Source organism: Mustela erminea, chromosome 5 (genome assembly GCF_009829155.1).
Source record: "Mustela erminea isolate mMusErm1 chromosome 5, mMusErm1.Pri, whole genome shotgun sequence".
Classification (NCBI taxonomy): domain Eukaryota; kingdom Metazoa; phylum Chordata; class Mammalia; order Carnivora; family Mustelidae; genus Mustela; species Mustela erminea.
The window spans coordinates 89,997,658-90,009,110 of NC_045618.1; the positions used below are offsets into that span (position 1 = coordinate 89,997,658).

An 11,453-nucleotide genomic window follows, 5' to 3' on the forward strand; every position below is an offset into this window, starting at 1 on the left:
AGGTTGGCTTAATTTGTTGTTGATTTTCCAGTTCTTCAAGGTGTAAAGAGAACTGGTGTATTCAGGATTTTTAATTTTTTTTTTTTTTTTTTTTTTTTTTTTTAGGAAGGCTTGGATGGCTATGTATTTCCCACTTAGGACTGCCTTTGTTGAATCCCATAGGTTTTGGACCGATGTATCTTCATTCTCACTGGTTTCCATGAATTGTTTAAGTTCTCCTTTGATTTCCTGGTTGATCTAAATATTCTTAAGCAGGGTGGTCTTTAGCTTCCAAGTGTTTGAATTCCTTCCATACTTTTTTTTGTGGTTGAGTTCCAGTTTCAAAACATGGTGGGCTAAGAATATGCAGGGAATGATCTCAATCTTTTGATATTGGTTGAGCCATGATTTTGACCCAGTATGTGGTCTTTTCTGGAGAAAGTTCCATGTGTGTTCGAGAAGAATGAGTATTCTGTTGTTTTAGGTTGGAATGTTCTGTATATATCTATGAGGTCCATCTGGTCCAATGTGTCATTCAATGCTCTTATTTCTTTATTGATTTTCTGCTTCAATATCTGTTACTGAGAGTGGTGTGTTAAGATCCCCTGCTATTAATGTATTCATATCATTATGACTCTTTATCTTGATTAACAGTTATCTCATGTAGTTGGCTGCTCCCGTACTGGGGACATAAATATTTACAATTGTTAGATCTCCTTGATGGATAGACCCTTTAAGAATTATGAAGTGACCTTCTTTATCTCTGACTATACTCTTTAGTTTAAATCTAATTTATCTGATACAAGAATTGCTATCCCAGATTTCTTTTGAGGCCCATTGACATGAACAATGCTTCTCCATCCCTTCACTTTCAGTCTGGATGTATCCTGAGGTTCAAAATAGGTCTCTTATAGACAATACATGGATGGGTCCTGTCATTTTATCCAATCTGCAACCTTGTGTCGTTTTATGGAAGCATTTAGGCTGTTCGTGTTGAGAGTGGTTGTTGAAAGGTATGTTTTTATTGACATCATGTTGCCTGTGAAGTCCTCATTTCTATAGATTGTCTCTGTAAATTTCTGTTCTATGACACTCTTGGGTTCTTGTTTTATAGAACCCCCTTTAATATTTCTTGTAGTGCGGGCTTGGGGGGTCACATATTCTTTTAAACCTTACTGGGCTCAGAAGTTTTTATCTCTCCATAATTTTTTTTTTTAGGATTTTATTTATTTACTTGACAGAGATTACAAGCAGGCATAGAGGCAGGCAGAGAGAAGGGAGGGAAGCAGGCTCCCTGCTGAGCAGAGAGCCTGACTTGGGGCTGGATCCCAGGACCCTGGGATCATGATCCCGGCCCAAAGCAGAGGCTTTAATCTACTGAGCCACCCAGGTGCCCCTCTCCATCCGTTTTGAATGTCAGCCTTGGATAAAGTATTTTTGGCTGTGTGTTCTTCTCATTTAGTGTGGAATGGGTAAAATTAAACAACAACAACAACAACAAAATTGTCACTACCAGTCTTGGATATTATGTAGAATAATCAGAAATCTATTACATTATTGTCAGAATGTAATCTGATAGAACTACTTTGGAGAAAAGCATGGTTGTGTCTACAAAGCTGTCATGTTGCAAAACTTATTATTCAGACATACCACTTCTAGGAAGTTATTCTTCTATGTGCATCAAAAGGTAGAATATTTACAGCAGCACTATTTGCATTTGCCCCAATTTGGAAACAATCCAAATGTTTATCAGTGGTAGAATGGACAAGTAAATTATGGTATATTCATATAATGTAATGTAAATGAGGGATAGCAATTTATGAATTATTGCTACATTCAAGAAGATGAATCTCATAGATATTGAACTAGAGAAATCATGTGCAAGAACATGAATTTCTCTATGATTCAATTACATGAATTATAAGAATAGGAACATCACAGTTGATTGTGGTAGAAGTCAGGATAGAGATTACTCTTTGTGACGGAAGGAAAGAAACTCAGTGGGCCATATGAGAACCTCTGTGCTGAGAAGTCTGGTCACAGTTATACAAGCATGGGCATGTTGTGAAAATGTATTGAACTATACTTTTGTGGCCTGTGCATATCTCAGTATATATGATATATTTAAAAAAACATTGTCTTAAAAAGTAATCTTCAACTCTGTAGGGTAAGTTGTAGGTAGTATTATTTAACTTTAAATTTTCATTAAATTTATACATACTTTAAAAGTTTATAATTAACTGTAATAATTATAATAAGTTATTTGTTAATGCATTTATTTGTTCCTTAAATAAGAAAATCAAGCCTTGTGCTTCTAGAAGTAGACTAAAGAATACATGATATAATTATAAATTATTCATTTTACATCATGACAGTGAGAGGCTTCTTGTCAGCCTGAGTCTTGATGCTGACAGTAATTTTAAGCAATTTATTCCCACATTTGCCCAAGTGTACCACGTTTTTGGTCATTTGGGCAATATATTAGTCTTATTCTTTCCCCCTTCTAATATAAAAGCGATATATACTTGAGAAATTTCCCGTGTCAGTATATGTAATGCCTTTACATTGACTGCATGAGGACTTAAATTTCAGTGTTGACTTTGAGTTTTAAGATTTTTGTAGTTCTGAATTAGTTTGTCCATCAAATAAGCACATCTCTAATTAAGAAAGATAACACTTGGTGATTTTACATCAAGTAGCCATAAAACATTTTTAACTGGGGTTGCAGCTTTTTAGAAGTATTGCTTTATATTCTATGCTAGTCTGACATTTAAAAGATTAGGAAAAATGGTTTATTTCATTTCCAGAACACCTCCTTAGTCCATTTATGTTTATTTCTGATACGTGATGACAAGTAAACTTTGCACTTCAGTGGACTCTTCTTTTTTTTGTTAAAGACTTTATCTACTTATTTGACAGATAGAGATCACAAGTAGCCAGAGAGGCAGGCAGTGGGGGGGGGGGGGAAGCAGGCTCCCCACCGAGCAGAGAGCCCAAGGACCCTGGGATCATGACCTGAGCTGAAGGCAGAGTCTTTAACCCACTGAACCACCCAGGTGCCCCAGTGGACTCATTTTAAGAAAATTTTCTCCCATCTTGTAAAGGTAAAAATTTCTCCAAGGGTTAACAGAATTTAGAGTTTACAAAGCATTCATCCATAATAATTCGTAGAAATACGGTAAACTGTTACTGTGATATCCTCCAGATACTGTAAAAGCTACGGTATTTAATTCTAACTATACTTACTTACCCTTATACATAGCGTTAATGCTTTATTTATTTATTTATTTTAGGCTTAATGTCTTAGGAATAAAATATGGAAATTTTATAAAAGTCTGTTATGTTCTTACAAAATTATGTCAGATTTTAAAAAAAAATTCATTTTGTTGCTTTAAAACATATCAGACTCTAATGTGTTTTTATCTATGTATTTTTTAAGTAAAGATTTTAAGAAATTAGGATTCAAAATATACTTTTCTTCCTAGCCTAATGAAAGAGAAAATCAGCATGGGTAGAAACATATTCTAGATAACTGAAGCCTAACTAACTAGACCTCAAAATGTTAAATTTTATTATTTTTAATGGAAATACGGATGAACTATTTCAAAAACCTTTCTGCCTTCTTTGAAACTAGTGAGGATACCTTAGCCATTTCTAGATGTCTTAGATATCTCAGGCTGCTATAACAAAAATGCCATGGAATGGGTGCCTTAATAAACCACAGAAATTATTTCTTATAGTCGGAGATATTGGAGGTCCAAGATCAGTGTATCAACGTAGTCACGTTCCGGGGAGAGCTCTCTTCTGGGTTGCACTGCTAGCTTCTCATTTTATCCTCACACGACAGAGTAGAGAGGGGAAGCAAGCTCTCTTACAAGGGTAATAATCCCGTTCTCATGACCTTATCTGGTCCTAATTATCTCTCAAAGACCCTACCTCTTTATACCCTGATATTAAATTGAGAGGTAGGGTTTCAGCATATGAGCTGGGGGGACAAAAACAGTCCATAATACTTGGTGACTGAAATGGCTCAGCATTTTTCCATATGTTATCTGATCTGAGTCTCTTTTATAACTGTAGCATATCTTTCACCAGTCTACAGTTTTATTGAACTAAATATTATAGTAGTATAACTTTTTCCATTTTAGGCATTTGAAATAATAAGTTTTGGAGAATATTTAAGTATTATCAAATTTAGTGAAGAAACATTTATTGAATAATTTTTATATGCTGAACCCTATGCTAAGTGTTCTAAGTGTGCGAAGTATGCTAAGGGATATAGAGATGATTTGGGGGTACCTTAGTGGTTCAGTTGGTTAAGCATCTGACTTCAGCTCAGGTCATATCTAAAGGTACTGGGACCAAGTTCTGAATGGGCTCCTTACTCAGCAGGGAGTCTGCTTGTCCCTCTCTCCATGCTTATTCTCTCTCAAATAAATAAATTAATAGAATCTTTTTTTTTTTTTTTAATATGAATTGCAGGGTGCCTGGGTGGCACAGTGGGTTAAGCCTCTGCCTTCAGCTCAGGTCACGATCTCAGGGTCCTGGGATCCAGCCCCGCATCGAGCTCTCTGCTCAGCAGGGAGCCTGCTTCCCTCTCTCTGCCTGCCTCTCTGCCTCTCTCTGTCAAATAAATAAATAAAATCTTAAAAAAATAAAAAATAAAAAAATATGAATTGAATAGGGCCCTAATCTAAAAAGCACATGATGGCAATGTTTAAATAAATGTTAAAAAAGCACAAGTTCTATCACATAGGTATGTACTAAGTACAGTGATGGTAGATAACAGAGTGATCTACCTAGGGGGAAAGAGGAGATAATTCTGCTGGGGTTTTCTTCTTCCTAAGTTTAGAACCATGACACTTTCAGGATTCATAAAATCAGTCCAGTAGGTTATGATCAGTATTAAAAATAATAGATGAATAGAAAATATGAGATCTATCACATGTAGTAAGATTAAGGATTTTTATATGAAATTTTGTCATCCTCCATTCACTCCCCATTGTCTTTTATTGGACGTTAATTCTCAATTAGGATATGAAAGAATTCAAGGGTTGCAGGGCAAAAGTCATAGTCAGGAATGCAGAATATTCACGCTGGGTCCTCTCCAGTGATTCTTGCACAGCTGATCACCTTTGAGTTCGTTGTAAGGAGACTGTGGTTGAAAAGCATGTAGGCTGCCAGCACTGTAGAAATCCCAGTGACACTTCCTTTCTTCATACTGGCATACTTGTAATTCTGGTAATAACCTCTTTGAAATGCTCCAACAGTACTTTCAGGGGTGAAATCCCCCATCAGCATCCAGCTTGGCAGCTTTCCTAGTTTGACATCTGTGATCTTCTTCTCCTTCACTGGTACAGATTAGAGTATCTTGGAGTTCTGGGTGCTCGCTCTGACCGGCTGCTGATACTTTCTTATACACATATGTTCAGGCATACGTGCACATATTATATATTTGTATCTTTATCTATCTCTTGGGGAGCCATGATCTAAAAAGTTTTGAAGATATTTCTTTGTGGCACCTGAGTGGCTCAGTGGGTTAAGCCTCTGCTTTCAGCTCAGGTCACAATCTCAGAATGAGACAGGAGCAGTAGGGGTTGGGAACACAATCCTTAAGCTCCCAAGCAATTAGTGGGATGAAAGAGATTTGGTGGAAGAAGGGCAAGAATGCTTTGAAATGCTTCTGGAGCACTTGGAACTGCTCTTGAGAATGGATGACTTGGAATGTCCTGTGTGATGCCTCTTCCACATTTTCTTTTGATGCTGTCTGCCCAAGAATTTGAATAAGACTATTATAGTATGAAGACTATATAAAGTCAAAAATAAGTCAGGAGTTATATAGAAGGTTGTAAGAAACTAATAGGGCCCTTGTTTTTGTCCTGTTAATTAATTTTCAGCTTGATAGGAAGAATATTACGGTTTTTCAATCAGAAGTCCAAATCTTGACAAACATATTGATATCTATGCTAAGATGTAAAGTCAAGAGTAACTGGAAAACTTATCTTATGAGGCAGCAACAGAATCAACATCTAAGGTCAGGAAAAGACATGAAGTGACTATGGATGTCCCTGGCCACAGGCAAAGAAATGGGAAGGAAAAAGGGATCAGAGACTCTTATGGTAAAGGGGACCAATATTCGTTCATTTATTTATCAGTCATTTGCAGCACACAGGATAATTATGTGATATATTTATCGCAGTAATATTAATTAGTTAAACCTTAATCTAAATGAATCTTCAAAGTTGTTTTGTTTTTCAGTTACTTCTGCTCAGCACCTGTCTGAATGTAATTAATAAAACACATTATCATCAGTATCTAATCAAATCTTACACACTGTCATACATAATCCATTCCCTCATGGAAAGTTTCTGACTTGAAACTGTTCTAGTCATTCATTTCGAAATATTACTGTGTTGCATTAAGCTAAACTTTTCTATTCTCCTATATTTTGATGACCCATTACCAGCTCAGCCTTGAGCAAACCAGCTGGCATATTCCATGGACATCAGGAGATAACCAGTGCTTCAATTTGGTTATGTTTCTGTTTGATATGGGCTGAAAATACTGCAAAAAGTTTTATACATATATAAAATTTACTTTTACCCTCTGTGTGTCTTAGTTTTCCTCCTAGAGTCATTATTTTTCTTTTGGAAGGCATCTGAATCATATGTATGTCTGAAAATAACTATGTATATACATATATATAGGTATACATAAGCATTTGTGTGTATATAAATATATAAAGCTTACACATTCTTGTCAATGTCAATATTCACAATTATTTCATAGATTGATAGAGCCAGAAAACAAAACTCAGGAGCTTTATTAGATGATAGGTGTATCTACATATTTTTTCTATCAAAGCAGGTGTTTTCCTTGGCTCATATTGCATATATTTAATTCATTTAAGTATTTGTATCATGCTGGATCTTAGGCACACAGATTTAAATCAGTTTATCTTCTCAACCTCCTCCTTAGTTGAGACCCCATTTTTTTCTTTAATCTTCCATTTCAGTACCTTTTCTTCTCATCATAAAAACATTATCACAAATTAAATGCTTAACCTGCAAATCTTCCATCTCCACCTTTATTTACAGATATACATATGTGAGACTACTTAATGTTGTATCATATGTACTTTTAAAAATTATATAAATTGGGTGAGCCTGGGTGGCTCAGTCTGTTAAGCTGCTGCCTTTGTCTCAGGTCATGATCCCAGGGTTCTGGGATCAAGTTCCACATCGGGCTCCTTGCTCAGCAGGGAGCCTGCTTCTCTCTCTGCCTCTGTCTGCCACTCTGTCTGCTTGTGCTCACTCTCTCTGATAAATCTTAAAAAAAAAAATTATGTAAATTTAGTGTACACGTTCTATTGCAACTTGATTTTTCTATCAGCATTTTCAATATATTTTGTTATATATTTCATTAATTACATCATGTTATTTCACATTTTATCAATCCATTGACCTCACCAAAGCATACTAAGTTGTTCCTTAGGATGCCACAGTGGCTATCCTCACACATACCTCCTTTTGTACAATGTACAAATTTTTTTAGGATATATATGTAGAAGAGTATTTCTAGGACCTAAAGATAAATGCATTTTCACTTTACTTAAGCTACCAAATGGTTCTTTAATATGACTGTTACAGGTTTATCTTCAGCATATATGAGTTTCTCTTTTCCCCATACTCTCAAATATTGATGTAATCACACTTCTAAAATTTCCCTACCCAGTGGGTGAAAAATGTTTTCTCCTTGTTCAATTTGCATTTCTTTTGAGTACTAGTGAGCTTGAGCTTCATGGTTCACCCAAGAATTGCCTCCTCATAGTCTCTGCCCATATGTCTATAGTTACCAATTCTTATTTATGTAAATTTATATATTCATTTTAATTTGTGATTTCTCACTACCAGTCTTATGTGTTTTCAAACATAAAATATTTTCTTCATATGATATTCTAATATCATATGATATTCTTTTATAGTTAATCACATTAGCTTTTTTTTTTTTTAAAGATTTTATTTGACAGAGATCACAAGTAGGCATAGAGGTACACAGAGAGAGAGAGAGAGAGGGGGAAGCAGGCTCCCTGCTGAGCAGAGAGCCCGATGCGGGGCTCGATCCCAGGACCCTGAGATCATGACCTAAGCTGAAGGCAGAGGCTTTAACCCACTGAGCCACCCAGGCACCCCTCACATTAGCTCTTTTAACCTTCTGAAGTTTTGTGTTAGGTACATTTTATTTATTTATTTATAAAAGATTTTATTTATTTATTTGAGAGAGACAGTGAGAGAGAGCATGAGAAGGGAGAAGGTCAGAGGGAGAAGCAAACTCCCCGTGGAGCAGGGAGCCGGATGCAGGACTTGATCCCGACACTTCAGGGTCATGACCTGAGCCCCAGGCAGGAGCTAAAGGCAATTACCAAACCAACTAAGCCACCCAGGCACCCTGTTACATACATTTTAGTTTGTCCCAGCAGATTTTGTTTTGTAGTGATTTCACTGGAGTTCTCGCTAAAACTTGCCCAGATTGTATTGACTGTGTGTAATATGGGGGGCTTTCCTTTCTTCCTATGTGATTCAAAAAAACGATCTTTCTGCTGTAGATTTCAGATTGCATTGCATTGTAAACTAAGAATTTATCCCCCCTTTTTTTAGGATTTATCCTGTAACATGGAAATTATGATAATTTCTTGAGACAGCCACTATTCTCTATTATGTAGCCAATATTTCTTAATATTTTTATTATGTGGTAAAAATTTTAATTTCCTATTCCTTAGGTATAAATTATATTATTTTATAGAATTATAATATAAATCATTTTATTTCTAATTTTTTGTCTGCTTTGTATATTGACTTAGGGGAGAAATATGGTAATTATGAAACTGATCATTATCCTCTTTGTGTCACGTCTGCTGCTGCTGCTGCGGGTCCACATCACCCTCTTCTTCTCTCTCTTTTAGGTTAGTATTTGCCTGATATGTATTATTTCTATTGTTTTATCTTCAAATTATAAAGAATATTTAATATATTTTATCCCTTAGCATATTTTTGTATTCATGCTTATTTAAGTATTACTTCCCTTCCTTTGTCCCTTCCACTTCTTACTCTTTTTGCCTTTCTTCCTCAACGTAGATCCAGTATTTTTAACCTCTCGGATTTTAGTTCTGGACTTTCATGGAAAAAAACTATTATTACTGGGTAGGCATTAAACAAATTTTAATAATTTACTTTTGTTCCTTATATTATCTTGATCTTCTAGATTCATTTTTTTCCTTCTTAGGTAGCATCATTTAATAATCATTTTGGAGATTGTCTCTTGGTGATAAACTTTTTGAATCCTATATATATCTGACAGTAACAACTCATATTTAAATATTACTCCAGCTGGAAATAGCTTTATTTTCAAAGGGTTTTGTTTTCTCAACTTTTAAGACTTTTTTGATTGCTGAAAATGTTGTTGAAGAGAAATCAGATGTCAATCTTATGCTAATTAACTGTAGGTATTTTAGCAAGCTCTTTCATATCTTTTTTTTTTTTTTTTTTTGAGTTTTCCAAAGATTTATTGAAGCAGAAACAAATCGGTCAGATACTTCTTGGAAAAAAGCAGTTTTAATGTACTCAAAAATACTTTTTCAGAAATATTCTAGCACAAGTTTTCTTTATAAACTAGACTATGTTGTAAACTTTTTTCCAAATCTTTTAAGAGTGTTATTTCTTAAGAACTAGAGGTTATTCCTATTTTAAATCGATCTTACGCTCCTAAAAAACTGCAGAAAGTCATTTGAAAGCTGTTTCTTTAAGATATGGATTTGTTTTTTTAACTCTTGCTGGTAATAATTGCTGTACCCAATATGCGCAATCTTCACTCAAGGTCATCGTGATGCTGGGAAGTTTCATTGATGACCTGTCCATCTCTAGTTTCAAGTGTCTTAATCAAAAGTGCCCTTGAGTGAGTGTCAAGTGGTTGGGGGGCGTTGGTGAATCCAGATTGGTTTCCCTCAGGTTTAGGGAAGGAAAGTTTGCAAGAGGCAGAGCAATCCTGCTCTCTTCATCTTCCAGCAGCTTCCTGTAGGAGGCAGTGTCAGTGTTGAGAACCGTCTTAACATTCAGCTGTCCTGGTATGCCCGAAGGTGAGGAACAGTGTGCCCGGAGTGCATCTGCTGCATTACTCAGTATCCTTTTCACTGGCCGATGCCATGGACACTGAGTTCGGGAACACTTGTGCCAATGAGAACGTGGAGCTGCAGGAGCTGAATGACGGCTCTGTCAACTACATCAGTGTGGGCTTCTTGGAGCAGCAGGACAAGATCCACCTGGCCAAACTGGAGCGGCACAAGGATCTGAGTAAGTTGCACCTGGGGGACTCTGTGAGGAGGAGATTCGGGAGCTGTGCCTACAGGTGGACCAGCTCACCAATGACAAGGCCCGTGTCAAGGTGGAGCAGGACACCCTGGCTGAGGACATCATGTGGCTGCAGGAGAAGTTGCAAGGGAAGATGCTTAAGAGAGAGGAAGCCAAGAGCTCCCTGCAGCCTTTGAGACAGGGTGTTTACAAGTGCTTCTTTGGCATATCTTGACCTTGAGCACAAAGTGGAATACTTGCAAGAAGAGATTGCTTTTGGGGTGCCTGGGTGGCTCAGTGGGTTGAAACCTCTGCCTTCAGCTTGGGTCATGATCCTGAGGTCCTGGGATCAGGCCCAGTGTTGGGCTCTCTGCTCAGTGGGGAGCCTGCTTCCCTTCCTCTCTCTCTGCCCGCCTCTCTGCCTACTTGTGATCTCTGTCTGTCAAATAAATAAATAAATAAATAATAAAATCTTAAAAAAAAAAAAAAAAAAAGAGAGAGATTGCTTTTTTGAAGAACCTACATGATGAGGAAATCCAGGAACTGCAGGCCCAGATTCAGGACCAGCATGTCCAACTCAATACATATGTTTCCAAGCCCGACCTCACAGCTGTCCTGCATGAGGTACTCCAGTAGTATGAAAGCATGGCTATCAAGAACCTTCAGGAGGCCAAGGAATGGTACAAGTGCAAGATTGCTGAACTCTTAGAGGCTGCTAATCTTTGGTATCTTTTATAAGCTTTATTTATTTTTGATTTTATGAAATTTCACTTCCATGTATCTAGAAAGGGTTATTTTTAGTTTCTTTTTCTTATACAAGCTTGTCCCATTTAAATAAGCTTTTTGAAAACAGCATACTTTAGTTCTGAGAATCCTTTACTAACAATTCTTTAAATATTTCCTTACTATCTTTTTCTTTTTCTGAACCTTTTATTAATAAAGTATTAGACTTTAGCATTCATTCTTTATTTCTCCAGTTTTATTTTATATTTTTCTATTCCGCTATTTCTGCTTTGAATTGGGCAAATGATTCTAACTTGCTAATTGAATCTTTGTCTCTGCCTATATCCTGAGTATCTACTTTTTTTAAAAAAATAAATTTGCTTTTTATTTCCAATATCTTTAATTATT

The 11,453-nt window shown here is 36.3% G+C and overlaps 1 pseudogene; it reads left to right on the plus strand.

The window, feature by feature from the left end:
- The first annotated feature begins 5,059 nt into the window (after positions 1–5,059).
- LOC116590202 lies at positions 5,060–11,060 on the plus strand (annotated as a pseudogene).
- The last annotated feature ends 393 nt before the right edge of the window (positions 11,061–11,453 follow it).